The following is a 15,483-nucleotide window of genomic DNA, read 5'->3' as shown; positions in this document are numbered from 1 at the left end:
CAGGCTCATAGAGTCTGGTACAAGCCAGCGTCATCTGGACAGACCTGGGCCAGCCTCACAGAGTCCTGTCAAAGCCAGCGCCGCCTGGAAGACCAGACCTCAGTGTCTAACAGAGCCCTGTCTAAGCCAGTGCCACCAGGACCAGCCTGCACCAGCCTCACAGAGCTCTGTCAAGCCAGCGCTGCCTGGATCAGCCCTGACGAGGCTCACAGAGCCCTGTCCAAGCCAATGCCACCTGCACCGATGCTGGCCAGGCTCTGATTGCTGTCCAAGCCAGTACTGCCTGGACCAACGGGGGACAGGCTCCTCACAAAGTCCTGTCCAAGCCATCACTGCCTTGATGGGCCCGGGCCAGCCTCACAGAGCCCTGTCCAAGCCAATACCACCTGGACCGATGAAGGCCAGCCTCACAGAGTGCTGTCCAAGCCAGTACTGCCTGGACCAGCGGGGGACAGGCTCCTCACAACCTCTTGTCCAAGCCATCACTGCCTTGATGGGCCCGGGCCAGCATCACAGAGCCCTGTCCAAGCCAGCTCCTCCTAGACCTGCCTGGGCCAGCCTCACAGAGCCCTGTCCAAGCCAGGGCGACCTGGACCAGCCCAGGGACAGCTTTATGAGCCCTGTCCAAGCCAGCGACACCTGGAATGATGAGGGCCAGACTCAAAGATCCCTGTCTAAGCCAGCTCTTCCTAGACTGGGCCGGGCCAGCCTCAAAGAGTCTTGTTCAAGCCAATTGCTCCTCAGTCTGACCAGGCCAGCCTCACAAGCCCTGTCCAAGCCAGTGCCAACTGGATCAGCCTGCACCAGACTCACAGAGTCCTGTCCAAGCCAGCACCGCCTGGAACGGACCAGGCCAACCTCACAGAGCACTGTCTAAGCCAACTCCTCCTGGACTGCCTGTGGCCAGCCTCACAGATCACTGTCTAAGCCAGTGCCACCTGGATCAGACTGGGCCAGCCTCACAGAGCCCTGTCCAAGCCAGCTTCTCCTGGACTAACCCGGGGCCAGCTGCACAAGCCCTGTCCAAGCCAGTGCCACTTGGACCGACGCGGGCCAGGTTCACAGAACCCTGTCCAAGACAGCACCGCCTGGTCCTGCCCGGGCCAGGCTAACAGTGTCCTGTCCAAGACAGTGCCACCTGGATCAGCCGGGCCACCATCATGGAGCCCTGTCCAAGCCAGGTACTCCTAGACTGGAATGGACCTACCTCACAGAGGCTTGTTTAAGCCAGCTCCTCCTGGACCGTTCCGGGCCAGTCTAACAGGGCCCTGTCCAAGCTAGCATCAACTGGACCAGACTGTACCAGCCTCACAGAGCCCTGTCCAAGCCAGCACTGCCTGGACCGGCACGGGCCAGTGTCACAGAGCCCTGTCCAAACCAGGGCCACCTGGAGCAGCCCCGGGACAGCCTTTTGAGCCCTGTCCAAGCCAGCGCTGCCTGGACCGTACAAGGCCAACATCACAGAGCCCTGTCTAAGCCAGCTCCTCCTGGACCGGACAAGACCAGTCTCAGAGAGCCCTGTCCAAGCCAGCTCCTCCTAGTCCAGCCCAAGGCCTGCCTCACAAACCCTGTCTAAACCAGCAACGCTTGGACTGGCACGGGCCAGGTTCACAGAACCCTGTTCAAGACAGCACTGCCTGTTCTGGACCGGGCCAGGCTAACAGAGTCCTGTCAAAGCCAGTGCCAACTGGACCAGCCCGGGCCAGCCTCACAGATCCTTGTCCCAGCCATCTCCTCCTGGACCGGACGTAGCCAGCCTCACAGAGACCTGTGCAAGCCAGCGTCATGTGGACTGGCCTATGCCAGGCTCACAGAGCCCTGTCCAAGACAGCTCCTTCAAGACTGGCCCGGTCCAGCCTCACAGAGCCTTGTCTAATCCAGTAAGATTTGGACCGGCCCGGGCCAGACTAACAGAGTCCTGTTCAAGCCAGCACACCCTGGAAGGGCCCATTGCTGGCTCACAAAGTCCTGTGCCAGCCAGCGCCACCTGGACCGGACTTGCCCAGCCTCACAGGGGCCTGTCAAAGTCAGCTCCGCCTGAAGCGGCCCAGGACAGGCTCATAGAGTCTGGTACAAGCCAGCGTCATCTGGACAGACCTGGGCCAGCCTCACAGAGTCCTGTCAAAGCCAGCGCCGCCTGGAAGACCAGACCTCAGTGTCTAACAGAGCCCTGTCTAAGCCAGTGCCACCAGGACCAGCCTGCACCAGCCTCACAGAGCTCTGTCAAGCCAGCGCTGCCTGGATCAGCCCTGACGAGGCTCACAGAGCCCTGTCCAAGCCAATGCCACCTGGACCGATGCCGGCCAGGCTCACAGATTGCTGTCCAAGCCAGTACTGCCTGGACCAACGGGGGACAGGCTCCTCACAAAGTCCTGTCCAAGCCATCACTGCCTTGATGGGCCCGGGCCAGCCTCACAGAGCCCTGTCCAAGCCAATACCACCTGGACCGATGAAGGCCAGCCTCACAGAGTGCTGTCCAAGCCAGTACTGCCTGGACCAGCGGGGGACAGGCTCCTCACAACCTCTTGTCCAAGCCATCACTGCCTTGATGGGCCCGGGCCAGCATCACAGAGCCCTGTCCAAGCCAGCTCCTCCTAGACCTGCCTGGGCCAGCCTCACAGAGCCCTGTCCAAGCCAGGGCGACCTGGACCAGCCCAGGGACAGCTTTATGAGCCCTGTCCAAGCCAGCGACACCTGGAATGATGAGGGCCAGACTCAAAGATCCCTGTCTAAGCCAGCTCTTCCTAGACTGGGCCGGGCCAGCCTCAAAGAGTCTTGTTCAAGCCAATTGCTCCTCAGTCTGACCAGGCCAGCCTCACAAGCCCTGTCCAAGCCAGTGCCAACTGGATCAGCCTGCACCAGACTCACAGAGTCCTGTCCAAGCCAGCACCGCCTGGAACGGACCAGGCCAACCTCACAGAGCACTGTCTAAGCCAACTCCTCCTGGACTGCCTGTGGCCAGCCTCACAGATCACTGTCTAAGCCAGTGCCACCTGGATCAGACCGGGCCAGCCTCACAGAGCCCTGTCCAAGCCAGCTTCTCCTGGACTAACCCGGGGCCAGCTGCACAAGCCCTGTCCAAGCCAGTGCCACTTGGACCGACGCGGGCCAGGTTCACAGAACCCTGTCCAAGACAGCACCGCCTGGTCCTGCCCGGGCCACGCTAACAGTGTCCTGTCCAAGACAGTGCCACTGGATCGGAAGGGCCACCATCACAGAGCCCTGTCCAAGCCAGCTCCTCCTATACTGGAATTGACCTGCCTCACAGAAGCTTGTCTCAGCCAGCTCCTCCTGGACCGGACGGGGCCAGTCTCACGGGGCCCTGTCGAAGCCAGCCCTATCATGACTGGCCTGGGCCAGGCTCACAGATTCCTTTACAAGTCCAGGTGGACCGGCCCAGGCCAGCCTCATTGAGTCCTGTCAAAGCCAGCTCCTCCTGGACCTGACCGGGCCAGCCTCACAGAGCCCTGTCCAATCCAGCTCCTCCAGGACTGGCCTGCACCCACCTCACAGAACCCTGTCCAAATCAGTGCTGCCTGGACTGGCCTGGGCCAGGCTCACAGAGCCCTGTCTAAGCCAGCGTCAACAGAACCATACTGGACCAGACTCATCGAGCCCTGTCTAAGCCAGGGCCGCCTGGACCAGCCTGTGCACAGCCTTTCCAGCCCTGTCCAAGTCAGTGTCTCCTGGACCAATGGGGACCAGCCTCAAAGAGCCCTGTCCAAGCCAACTCCTCCTAAATTGGGCCGGGCCAGCCTCACAGAATCTTGTCGAAGCAGCTGCTCCTGGACCAGACCAGGCCAGCCTCACAGAGCCCTGTCAAACCAGCTCCTCCTGGACCAGCTTGAGGCAGCTCTTTGCGCCCTGTGCAAGCCAGTGCCGCCAGAACAATGAGGGCCAGACTCAAAGATCCCTGTCCAAGCCAGCTCCTCCTAGACTGGGCCGGGCTAGCCTCACAGAGTTTTGTTCAAGCCAGCTGCTCCTGGGTCTGACCAGGCCAGCGTCACAAGCCCTGTCCAAGCCAGTGTCACCTGGACCAGCCTGCACCAGACTCACAGAGCCCTGTCCAAGATAGCTCCTCCCAGACTGGAAGAGACCAACCTTACAGAGACTTGCTTAAGTGATCTTCTCCTGGACCGGACCAGGCCAGCATAACAGGGCCCTGTCCAAGGCAGCCCCATCTGGATTGGCCTTGGCCAGGCTCACAGAGTCCTGTCCAAGCCAGTTCCACCTGGACCGGCCCGGGCCAGCGTCACAGGGCCTTTTCCAAGCTAGCTCCTCCTGGACTGGACCGGGCCAGCCTCACAGAGCTCTGTCCAAGCCCGTGCCAAATGGACCAGACTGCACCAGGCTCAGAGAGCCCTGTCGAAGCCAGCTCTGCCTGAAGTGGCCCAGGCCAGGCTCAGAGATTCCTGTGCAAGCCAGGGTCACCTGGACATTCCGGGCTAGCCTTACAGAGCCCTGTCCAAGCCAACACTGCCTGGACCAGACCTGGGCAGCCTAACAGAGCCCTGTCCAAGCCAGTGCCACCAGGACCGGCCAGCACCAGCCTCACAGAGCCCTGACCAAGGCAGCATTGCCTGAATCAACCCGGATCAGCTCACAGTGCCCTGTCCAAGCCAACACCGCCTGGACCGATACAGGCCAGGCTCACAGAGGGCTGTCCAAGCTGTTCCTGCCTGGACCGGCAGAGGACAGGCTCACAAAGTCCTGTCCAAGCCATCACCACCTTGATCGGCCTGGGTCAGTCTCACAGAGCCCTGTCCATGCCAGCTCCTCCTAGACTGACCTGGGCCAGCCTCACAGAGCCCTGTCCAAGCCAGCTCCTCCTGGACTTTCACGGACCAGGCTCACAGAGCCCTGTCCAAGCCAGTACCACCTGGATCGGCCAGGCCACCATCATTGGGCTCCTCCTAGACTGGAACGAACCTGCCTCACAAGAGACTTGTCTAAGCCAGCTCCTCCTGGACCTGACCAGGCCAGTCTAACAGGGCCCTGTCCAAGCCAGCCCCATCTGGACTGGCTCGGGCCAGGCTCACGGAGTCCTGTACAAGCCCTGGCCACCTGGACTGGCCTGGGCCAGCCTAACAGAGCCCTGTAAAAGTCAGCGCTGCCTGGACCGATGAGGGCCAGCCACAAAGAGCCCTGTCTAAGCCAGCTCCTCCTATACTGGGCCGGGCCAGCCTCACTGAGTCTTGTCTAAGCCAGCTGCTCCTGGGCCAGACTGGGCCAGCCTCACAGAGTACTGTCCAAGCTAACTCTTCCTGGACCAGCACGGGCCAGGCTCACTGAGCCCTATCCAAGCCAGGGCCGCCTGGACCAGCCTGGGCACAGACTTTTGAGCCCTGTCCAAGTCAGCATCGCCTGGACCAATTGGGACCAGCCGCAAAGAGCCCTGTCTAAGCCAGCTCCTCCTAGACTGGCTGGGTCCAGCCTTACAGAGCCTTGTCCTAGCCAGCTCCTCTTGGACCGGATCAGACCAGCCTCACAGAGACCCGTCCAAGCCAGCGCCACGTGGACTGGCCTGTGCCAGGCTCACAGAACCCTGTCCAAGCCAGTTCCTCCAAGACTGGCCTGGTCCTGCCTCCCAGAGCCTTGTCCAAGGCAGCTCCTCCTAGACTGGCCCGGTAAAGCCTCACAGAGCCTTGTCCAAGCCAGTGTGACCTGGGCAGGCCCGTTGCTGGCTCACAAAATCCTGTCCAAGCCAGTGCCACCTGGACCGGCCCAGGCTAGCCTTACAGAGTCCTGTCCAAGGCAGTGCTACCTGGACCGGACCAGGCCAGCTTCAAAGAGCCCTGTCCAAGTCAGCTCCGCCTGAAGCGTCACATGACAGGCTCAGAGAGTCCTGTCCAAGCCAGCTCCACCTGGACAGGCCTGTGCCAGCCTCACAGAGCCCTGTCCAAGCCAGCGCCACCAAGACCGGCCTGCATCAGCCTCACAGAACTCTGTCCAAGTCAGCGCTACCTGGACCGGCACGGGCCAGGCTCACAGAGCCCTGTCTAAGCCAGCGTCAACAGAACCATTCTGGGCCAGACTCACCTAGCCCTGTCCAAGCCAGGGCCGCCTGGACCAGCCTGGGGACAGCCATTCCAGCCCTGTCCAAGCCATCGTCGCCTGGACCGATGGGGGCCAGCCTCAAAGAGCCCTGTACAAGCCAGCTCCTCCTAAACTGGGCCGGGCCAGCCTCACAGAATCTTGTCCAAGCCAGCTGCTCCTCGACCTGACCAGGCCAGCCTCAGAAGCCTTGTCAAAGCCAGTGCCACCTGGACCAGCCTGCACCAGACTCTCAGCTCCACCTGAAGTGGCCCAGGCCAGGGTCAGACTCCTGTCTAATTCAACACTGCCTGGACAGGCCCAGGCCAGCATCACAGAGCCCTGTCCAAGTCAGCTCCTCCTGTACCGGACCGGGGCAGCCTAACAGAACCCTGTCCAAACCAGCTCGGGCCTGGGCTAACCTCACAGAGTCTTGTCCAAACCAGCTGCTCCTGGACCAGACCAGGCCAGCGTCACAGAACTCTGTCCAAGGCAGCTCCTCCTGGACCAGCCTGGGGACAGCTTTTTGAACCCTGTCCAAGCCAGCGCTGCCTGGAACGATGAGGGCCAGACTCAAAGATCCCTGTCCAAGCCAGCTCCTCCTAGACTGGGCCGGGCCAGCCTCACAGAATCTTGTTCAAGCCAGCTGCACCTCAATCTCACCAGACCAGTGTCACAAGCCTTGTCCAAGCCAGTGCCACGTGGATCAGCCTGCACCAGACTCACAGAGCCCTATCCAAGATAGCTCCTCCCAGACTGGAACAGACCAACCTTACAGAGACTTGTTTAAGCGATCTCCTCCTGGACTGGACCAGGCCAGCCTAAAAGGGCCCTGTCCAAGGCAGCCCCATCTGGATTGGCCTTGGCCAGGCTCACAGAGTCCTGTCCAAGCCAAGGCCACCGGGACATGCCTGGGCTAGCCTCACAGAGCCCTGTCCAAGCCAGCTCCTCGTGGACTGGCACAGACCAGGCTCACAGCGCCCTGTCCAAGCCAGCACCACCTGGATCGGCCGGGCCACCATCACTGAGTCCTGTCCAAGCCAGCTCCTCCTAGACTGGAACGGACCTGCCTCACAGAGACGTGTCTAAGATAGCTCCTCCTGGACTGGACTGGGCCAGTCTAACAGGGTCCTGTCCAAGCCAGTCCCATCTGGACTGGCCCGGGCCAGGCTCCCAGAGTCCTGTACAAGCCAGGGCCACTTGGACTGGCCTGGGCCAGCCTCAGAGAGCCCTGTCCAAGCCAGTGCCACCAGGACCAGCCTGCATCAGCCTCACAGAGCCCTGTCCAAGGCAGCATTGCCTGGATCAACCTGGATCAGCTCACAGTGCCCTGTCCAAGCCAACACCGCCTGGACCGATCAAGGCCAGGCTCACAGAGCACTATCCAAGCCATTCCTGCCTGGACCGGCAGGGGACAGGCTCACAAAGTCCTGTCCAAGCCATCACCACCTTGATCGGCCTGGGTCAGTCTCACAGAGCCCTGTCCATGCCAGCTCCTCCTAGACTGACCCAGGCCAGCCTCACAGAGCCCTGTCCAAGCCAGCTCCTCGTGGACTGGCACAGACCAGGCTCACAGCGCCCTGTCCAAGCCAGCACCACCTGGATCGGCCGGGCCACCATCACTGAGTCCTGTCCAAGCCAGCTCCTCCTAGACTGGAACGGACCTGCCTCACAGAGACGTGTCTAAGATAGCTCCTCCTGGACTGGACTGGGCCAGTCTAACAGGGTCCTGTCCAAGCCAGTCCCATCTGGACTGGCCCGGGCCAGGCTCCCAGAGTCCTGTACAAGTCAGGGCCACTTGGACTGGCCTGGGCCAGCCTCAGAGAGTCCTGTCCAAGCCAGCGTCACCAGGACCGGCCTGCACCAGCCTCACTGAGCCCTGTAAAATTCAGCGCTGCCTGGACCAATGAGGGCCACCACAAAGAGCCCTGTCCAAGCCAGCTCCTCCTAGACTGGGCTGGGCCAGCCTCATAGAGTCTTGTCCAAGCCAGCTGCTCCTCAACCTGACCAGGCCAGCCTCAGAAGCCTTGTCCAAGCCAGTGCCACGTGAACCAGCCTGCACCAGACTCAGAGCCTTGTCCAAGACAGTGCTACGTGGACAGGCCCGTTGCTGGCTCACAAAATCCTGTCCAGTCCAGCGCTGCCTGGACCTGCCCAGGCCAGCCTCACAGAGTCCTGTCCAAGGCAGCACCACCTGGACCTGACCGGGCCAGTCTCAAAGAGCCTGGTCCAAGCCAGGGCCACCTGGACCAAACCTGGGCAGCCTAACAGAGCCCTGTCCAAACCAGTGCCACCAGGACCGGCCTGCACCAGCCTCACAGAGCCATGTCCAAGACAGCACTACCTGGACCAGCAGGGGCCAGGCTCACAGAGCGCTGTCCAAGCCAGTACTGCCTGGTCTGGTGTGGGCCAGGCTCACAAAGTCCTGTCCAAGTTAGCACCACCTATATGGGCCCCGGCCAGGCTCACAAAGTCCTGTCTAAGCCAGCACCGCCTTGATCAGCCTGGACCAGCCTCACAGAGCCCTGTCCAAGCCAGCTCCTCACAGACTGGCCCAGGCCAACCTTACAGCGTCTTGTCCAAGCCAGCTGCTCCTTGACCGGACCGAGCCAGCCTCACAGAACCATGTCCAAGCCAGTTCCTCCTGGACCGGTGCTGGCCAGGCTCACAGAACCCTGTCCAGGCCAGCGCTGCCTGGACCAGCTCCTGCCAGGCTCACAAAGTCCTGTCCAAGCCAACACTGCCTGGACCGGCCCAGGGCTGGCTCACAAAGTCCTGTCAAAGCCAGCACCACCTGGAATGGACCAGGCCAGCCTCACAGAGCCCTGTCCAAGCCAGTGCCAACTGGACCAGACTGCACCAGCCTCACAGAGCCCTGTTCATGCCAGTACTGCCTGTACCAGTGCAGGACAGCCTCTCAAAATCCTGTCCAAGCCAGCATCGCCTGGACTGTCCCGGGCCAGGCTCACAAACTCCTGTCCAAGCCAGCACCACCTGACATGCCTGTGCCAGCCTCACAGAGCCCTGTCTAAGCCATCTCCTCCTAGACTGGCCTGAGCCAACCTCACAGAGTCTTGTCCAAGCCAGCTGCTCCTGGACTGGTGCGGTCCAGGCTCACCAAGCCTTTTCCAAGCCAGCGCCGCCTTGACTGGCCCGGGCCAGACTCACTGAGCCCTGCCCAAGCCAGCACTGCCTGGACAGGTGCAGTCCAGGCTCACAGAGCCCTGTCCAAGCCAGTGTTGCCTGAAACAGCCCGGGGACAGCCTCTTGAGCCCTGTCCAAGCCAGTGCCACCTGTACCGATGCAGGCCAGCCTCAAAGAGCCCTGTCCAAGCCAGCTCCTCCTCGACTGGGCTAGGCCAGGCTCACAGAGCCCTGTCCAAGCCAGCACCACTTGGACCAACGCTGGCCAGGTTCACAGAACCCTGTTCAAGACGTCACCGCCTGTTCCGGACCAGGCCAGGCTAACAGAGTCCTGTCAAAGCCAGTGCCAACTGGACCAGCCCGGGCCAGCCTCACAGATCCCTGCCAAAGCTAGCTCCTCCTAGACTGGCCCAGTCCAGCCTCACAGAGACCTGTGCAAGCCAGCGCCATGTGGACTGGCCTGTGCCAGGTTCACAGAGCCCTGTCCAAGCCAGCTCCTCCAAGACTGGCCCGGTCCAGCCTCACAGAGCCTTGTCTAAACCAGTAAGACCTGGACCGGCCCAGGCGAGACTAAGAGTCCTGTTCAAGCCAGCGCACCCTGGAAGGGCCCATTGCTGGCTCACAAAGTCCTGTCCAAGCCAGCGCCACCTGGACCGGACTGGCCCAGCCTTACAGGCCTGTCAAAGTCAGCTCCGCCTGAAGCGGCCCAGGACAGGCTCAGAGAGTCTGGTCCAAACCAGCGCCATCTGGACAGACCCGGGCCAGCTTCAGAGAGCCCTGTCCTAGGCAGCCCCATCTGGACTGGCCTGGGCCAGGCTTACAGATTCCTGTACAAGCCAGGGCCACCTGGACTGCCCTGGGCCAGTCTCAGAGAGCCCTGTCCAAGCCAGCTCCTCCTGGACCGGACCTGGCCAGCGTCACAGAGTTCTGTCCAAGCCAGCACTGCCTGGATTGGCGCGACCAGGTTCACAGAACCCTGGCCAAGCCAGCAACCCCTGGTCCCGCCCGAGCCAGGCTAACAGAGCCCTGTCCAAGCCAACTCTTCTTCGACTGGCCTGTGCCAGGTTCACAGAGCCCTGTCCAAGCCAGCGCCACCTGGACCAGCCTGCACCAGACTCACAGAGCCCTGTCCAAGCCAGCACCACCTGGACTGGCCCAGGCCGGGCTCACAGAGTCCTGTCCGGGCCAGCCTCACAGAGCCCTTTTTACCCTCTCCATACTGTTCACTCTGTTCACCCTGCCTACAGTATCTGTCCCACCCTACCTGTCCACCCTGTCCACACTGTCCACACTGCCCACCATATCCACCTTGTCCACACTGTCCACCCTGTCCACACTGTCCACCATATCCACCCTGTCCACATTGTCCCCCCTGTCCACTCTGCCCACCCTGTCCGTGATGCCCAACCTGTCTGTACTGCCTACCCTGCCTGCACTGTCCACCCTGTCCAGACTGCCTGCCCTGTCCACACTGTCCACCCTGCCCACCCTGCCCTGCCTGCCTGCCCTGCCCACCCTGTCCATACCCCACCCTGTCCATACCCTACCCTGTCCACCCTGCCCACACTATCCACCCTGTGCACACTAGCCACCCTGCCCTCCCTGCCTGCCCTGCCCACCCTGTCCATACACCACACTGTCCACACCCCACCCTGTCTACCCAGCCTGCCCTGCCATCAAACATCAAAGACTCCTCTTGGCCTTCTTCTGTGTGGACCCTGCTCTCATTCACAGTAATCACTCATCTCAGCCATACAACCAAAGCATGCTTATGTGTGTTGGGGGTGGGGGAATAAAAGATTTTCTATCATTTTTCTTCTAGGTACTGAAAACTTTGGCATTTGAACTTGGGGCTTCAGGCTTGCTAGGCTGGCACTCTACCAGTTGGACCACACCTCCAGGCCAGTCTTTTGCTGCTTATTTTCATTTTTTAAAATTTTTTTGTTGGTTGTGAGGCTTGAACTCTGGGCCTGAGCACTGTCCCTCAGCTCTTCAGCTCAAGACTAGCACTCTACCACTTGAGCTACAGAGCCACTTCCAATTTTCTGGTAGTTTATTGGAGATAAGAGTTTCACGGACTTTCCTGCCTGGGTTGGCTTTGAACCACAATCCTCAAATCTCAGCCTCCTGAGTAGCTAGGATTACAGGTGTGAGCCACTGGCGGCGCCCGGTTTATTATTATTATTTTCTTTGTTGGTTGTGGGGATTGAACTCTGGGCCTGGGCGCTGTCCCTCAGCTCTTCAGCGCAAGGCTAGCACTCTATGACTTGAGCTATAGTGCCACTTCCATTTTTCTGGTGGTTTATTGGAGATGAGTCTCACAGCCTTTCCTGCTGGGGCTGGTTTTGAACCGTGGTCCTCAGATCTCAGCCTCCTGAGTAGCTGGGATTACAGGTGTGAGCCACTAGTACCTGGCTTGCTGCTTATTTTTGAAATAAGGTCTTGGCTGGTGACAGCTGTAAGTCACCAGAGCCCAGCATAACTTTTTGTTATTCCCTGTTTCTATTGCAAATAAATGGTTGATCATTTTTTATTCTCAATTCATATATTCTGAATATCTTCATTGTTTATAAGTGCTTCCCAAATGATTGCTTTAATATCTTTATAGCCTGCTGAATCCACATTGTACTGCTAAACATTCATTTACCTTCCTTTTTCTCAAGCGTGTGAGGAGTATTGGAAAGCGCTCTGAGAAGTCAAGGTTTGCATGTGATTTTAATTATTTCCTCAGTCGAGTCCGAGCAGGTGATCTAGTTGTGGAGGTGCATTTTCAGGGCTATGTTGCTAGGTGCTCACAAGGCCCAGGAAGATCCTAAGCCATGCACTGCACTGGGCTGATCTAGCCCTGTGGGCTGCAGGGCTGTGCAGGCAGACCTCCAGAGGAGGCAGTAAGGTAAGGGACAAACCACTTGTCTTGCTCAAGGTTTAAGTCCTGGTGGTGGGGAGGACATGGGGGAGCAGAGCCTCCCCCACACCAGGGAGGAAGGGGAGAGGGAGGAAGGGAGCACGCTGTGGGGAGGGAGGGAGAGAAGGAGGGAGAATGCTGTGGGGAGGGAGGAGGAGGGAGGGAGAATGCTGTAGGGAGGAAGGGAGACAGGGAAGGAGGGAGCGTGCTGTGTTGCTGTCCACTTATCCACCCACATTCGGGGCAGTGCCCTCACATAGCCAAATCCTCCTTTGCTGCCCCATGGCTGGGCCTCACACATCTCCTTGCTCCTCTCAGTTCAACCAAGCCCATCTGCAGCATGAACCATGCCAAGGTAGGAATACCATGCATATTTTAAAATCTGCCAAATCAGTCATGAAAAAAGGGGGCGGAAGCATTTGTTCCTTTGATTACAAGCAAAGTTCAACATGTGTTTCCTGCCTGTCTCTGAGAGCTCTCTTTTTCTGAGCCACTTCATTCCATCTATTATTGCGCATTATTCTTTTTAATAAACAGTTCCATTCTCTGCGCAGTTATAAAAGACCCTCCCCCCACAATCTCTTTGTAAAAAAAATGTTCTGTTTTCAGATCCCCCTTAATTAAAGAAGAGAGCTCAGAAGCAGGAGATAAATCAGCGTGGGCCACAGAGGCAAGCTCCCTTGGTCCATGGGAGCTGGGCAGTGGGCAGTTGGGAGTCTCTGAGAAGAGGACAGGCTGAGCCCCCACCCCCACCTGCCTGCCACCATCCCAACTGAGATCTGGAGGATCGAGGTTCCAAGCCAATGGGACTTTCTCCAAGACTGAGCAACTTGTGCACAAAGACAGGATGCATGTGGAGAATGAAGGAGATGACCCCCTTCTGCTCACCCCCCCAAGCAAGAGAGCATGGTGAAAAGGACATGGCTAAAGTGTGCCTCACCCACAAGGAGCAGGAGGCCGGAGCAAGGGGCATCACTCAGGGAGGCGACGTGGGAGCTGTGGTTTCACTGCATCTTCTAGAAGCTTCTGCATTGGAAATGTATCCTTCCAAGTCCTGCTCACCTCCCCAGAGGAGCGCTGTGGGAGGTGAGAGGCAGTGAGAGACTGATTTGGGGGTGGGACCTGGACTGCACCCCAGGCCCCCACTCTTACTGCCACCCAAGCCACACCCCTAACTCTCTTTGTGCCTTTAATTATCTCTCAGAGAGGTTCTTGCATTTTAAGGCTTGACCAGCCTTGGACCCTGATCTTCCTACCTCCACCTCCCACATAGCTAGGATTACAGACACTACACCCAACTTGTTGGCTAAGATAGGATCATGTTCATTTCCCCCCCCCCCCAGGTTTTCCTCAAATCACTATCTTTCTCCGCAGAATGTAGGGGTGTGTGTGTGTGTGTGTGTGTGTGTGTGTGAGAGAGAGAGAGAGAGAGAGAGAGTGTGTGTACGTGTACTGGTCCTGGATCTTGAATTCAGGGTCTGATCACTGTCCCTGAGCTGTTTTTTTGCTAGTGCCCTACTGCTTGAGCCACAGCTTTGCTCCTGGAGTTTGGGGGTTAATTGGCGATAAGCATATTATTGACTATCCTGACCAGGATGGCTTTGAACTGTGATCCTCACATCCCAGCCTCTTCAGTAGCTAAGATTACAGTCCTGAGACACCATTGTATTCAAGCTGACTTAAAAATTTACTATTCTCCTTCCATGGCCTCCTGAGGACTGAAACTACAGGTATGTACCACCATACTTGACAAACAGAGGCTCTATCAGAAGCAGAGTTCTGAGTTAGCACAGTACCCCTGTCTCTCCATTTGATACCTGTGCCATGCCTGGATGACACAGGAAACACCAGCGCTATGTTCTTGGCATTCCACAACTCTAGGAAAAATCTAGAAAATCAGAGTTCAATGTTTTATAAATTACACGGTCTTGGTAATAGCTAAGACAACCCCAGTTGCTGACATCTCATTTAATCTGATGGTCATCTGACCATGATTGAATCAGAAAAGATTTTGCTCCAAGGGCTGCACTAAAAATTTCTTTTCTTTTTTTTTTTTTTGGTCAGTTGAGGGGCTTGAACTCAGGGCCTGTGTTATCCCTGAACTCTTTTTGTTCAAAGCAAGTGCTCTACCACTTGAGCCATAGCACCATTTCTGGTTTTCTGGTGGTTTATTAGAGATAAGAGTCTCATGGATTTTCCTACCGAGGCTGGCTTTGAACCTTGATCCTCCAATCTCAGCCCCTTGAGTAGCTAGGATTACAGGCATGAACCACTAGCACCTAGCTAACACTGGCTATTTTGATGTGATAAAAGCTCATCTTAAGGCATTCTGATGTGTTTATTAATTAGTCATTATTGATTGGACATCCTGCAGTCATCCAAATAAACCTAGTTGAATTAATGAGGCCCTTAATAATACACAGGCTCCTGGTGCTAATTATTATTTCTTCTGGTTGAGCAAATTTATTGTGAGTATCAATAGCTGTATTAATCATGCCAAGAATCAATATTTGCATGGGAGCTGAGCCGCTGGATCTCAGAGAAAAGACATGCTGGAGCCCGTGGGGGCTGAGGGGTCTGATCTAGAATGCTGATGCCAACGAGAGCAGAGAGGCAGAAGTGTCACCCATGCACTTCATTGATGATAGAGAGGAGAGTTGTCAGATGCAGAAGGGAAGTCTTGAGGAATGGGGCATGGTGGTCATTATGGAGGAGTTTTCTGGGGCCCCACCAGTAATAGAGATAGAGGAACACGAGATTCTGACAAATTTCCCCTCCCACCAACGTCCACAGAGCTCAGGAAGCAGAAAGACCTGCTATTGTGTGTGTGTGTGTGTGTGTGTGTGTGTGTGTGTGTGTGTGTGCCTGGGCATGCGCATGCGCATGCATGCCAGACTCGGGAATTGAACTCAAGGCCTGCCTGGGTGCTGGCTGGCGCTCTACCATTTGAGCCATGCCTCCATTTCAGCTTCTTGCTGGTTGGTTGGAGGTGAGAGTCTCTAGGATTTGTCTGTATGAGCTGGCTTTGAACCTCAATCCTCAGCTCTCAGCCTCCTGAAGAAGCTAGGACGGCAGGCATGAGGCTCCCCACTGGCTTCAGCGAGTCCTTCACCAGCGTTTTTTCTCTCTCCCCCTCCCTCTCTCCCTCTCTCCCTCTCTTTCTCTTTCTCTCTCTCTCTCTCTCTCTCCCTCTCCCCCTCTCTCTGCACCTCTTTCACCTGATCTTTAGGAAGAGTGCCCATGGAGCCCATCTGTCCCTCTGTGCCATCTCAGCCCCTGAAGATCCATGAGGCAGAGGCTTCACCCCAGGGTGGCTGTGTGGGGGTGATGGGACCCTTTAAGAGGCCTGGCCTAGTAGGAGCCCTGCAGCTCCAGCCCTAAGAATGCATTCTTGGGGGAGTG

The 15,483-nt window shown here is 57.8% G+C and overlaps 1 pseudogene; it reads right to left on the bottom strand.

Moving 5' to 3' along the window:
• Nucleotides 1-10,523, bottom strand: part of LOC122099970 — a 64,984-nt pseudogene extending 54,461 nt beyond the window's left edge.
• Nucleotides 10,524-15,483: the final 4,960 nt, after the last annotated feature.

Source organism: Dipodomys spectabilis, unplaced genomic scaffold (genome assembly GCF_019054845.1).
Source record: "Dipodomys spectabilis isolate Male_0828 unplaced genomic scaffold, ASM1905484v1 ptg000551l, whole genome shotgun sequence".
In the NCBI taxonomy this organism is placed as follows: Eukaryota; Metazoa; Chordata; class Mammalia; order Rodentia; family Heteromyidae; genus Dipodomys; species Dipodomys spectabilis.
This window is presented reverse-complemented; position numbering and strand designations above follow the sequence as displayed.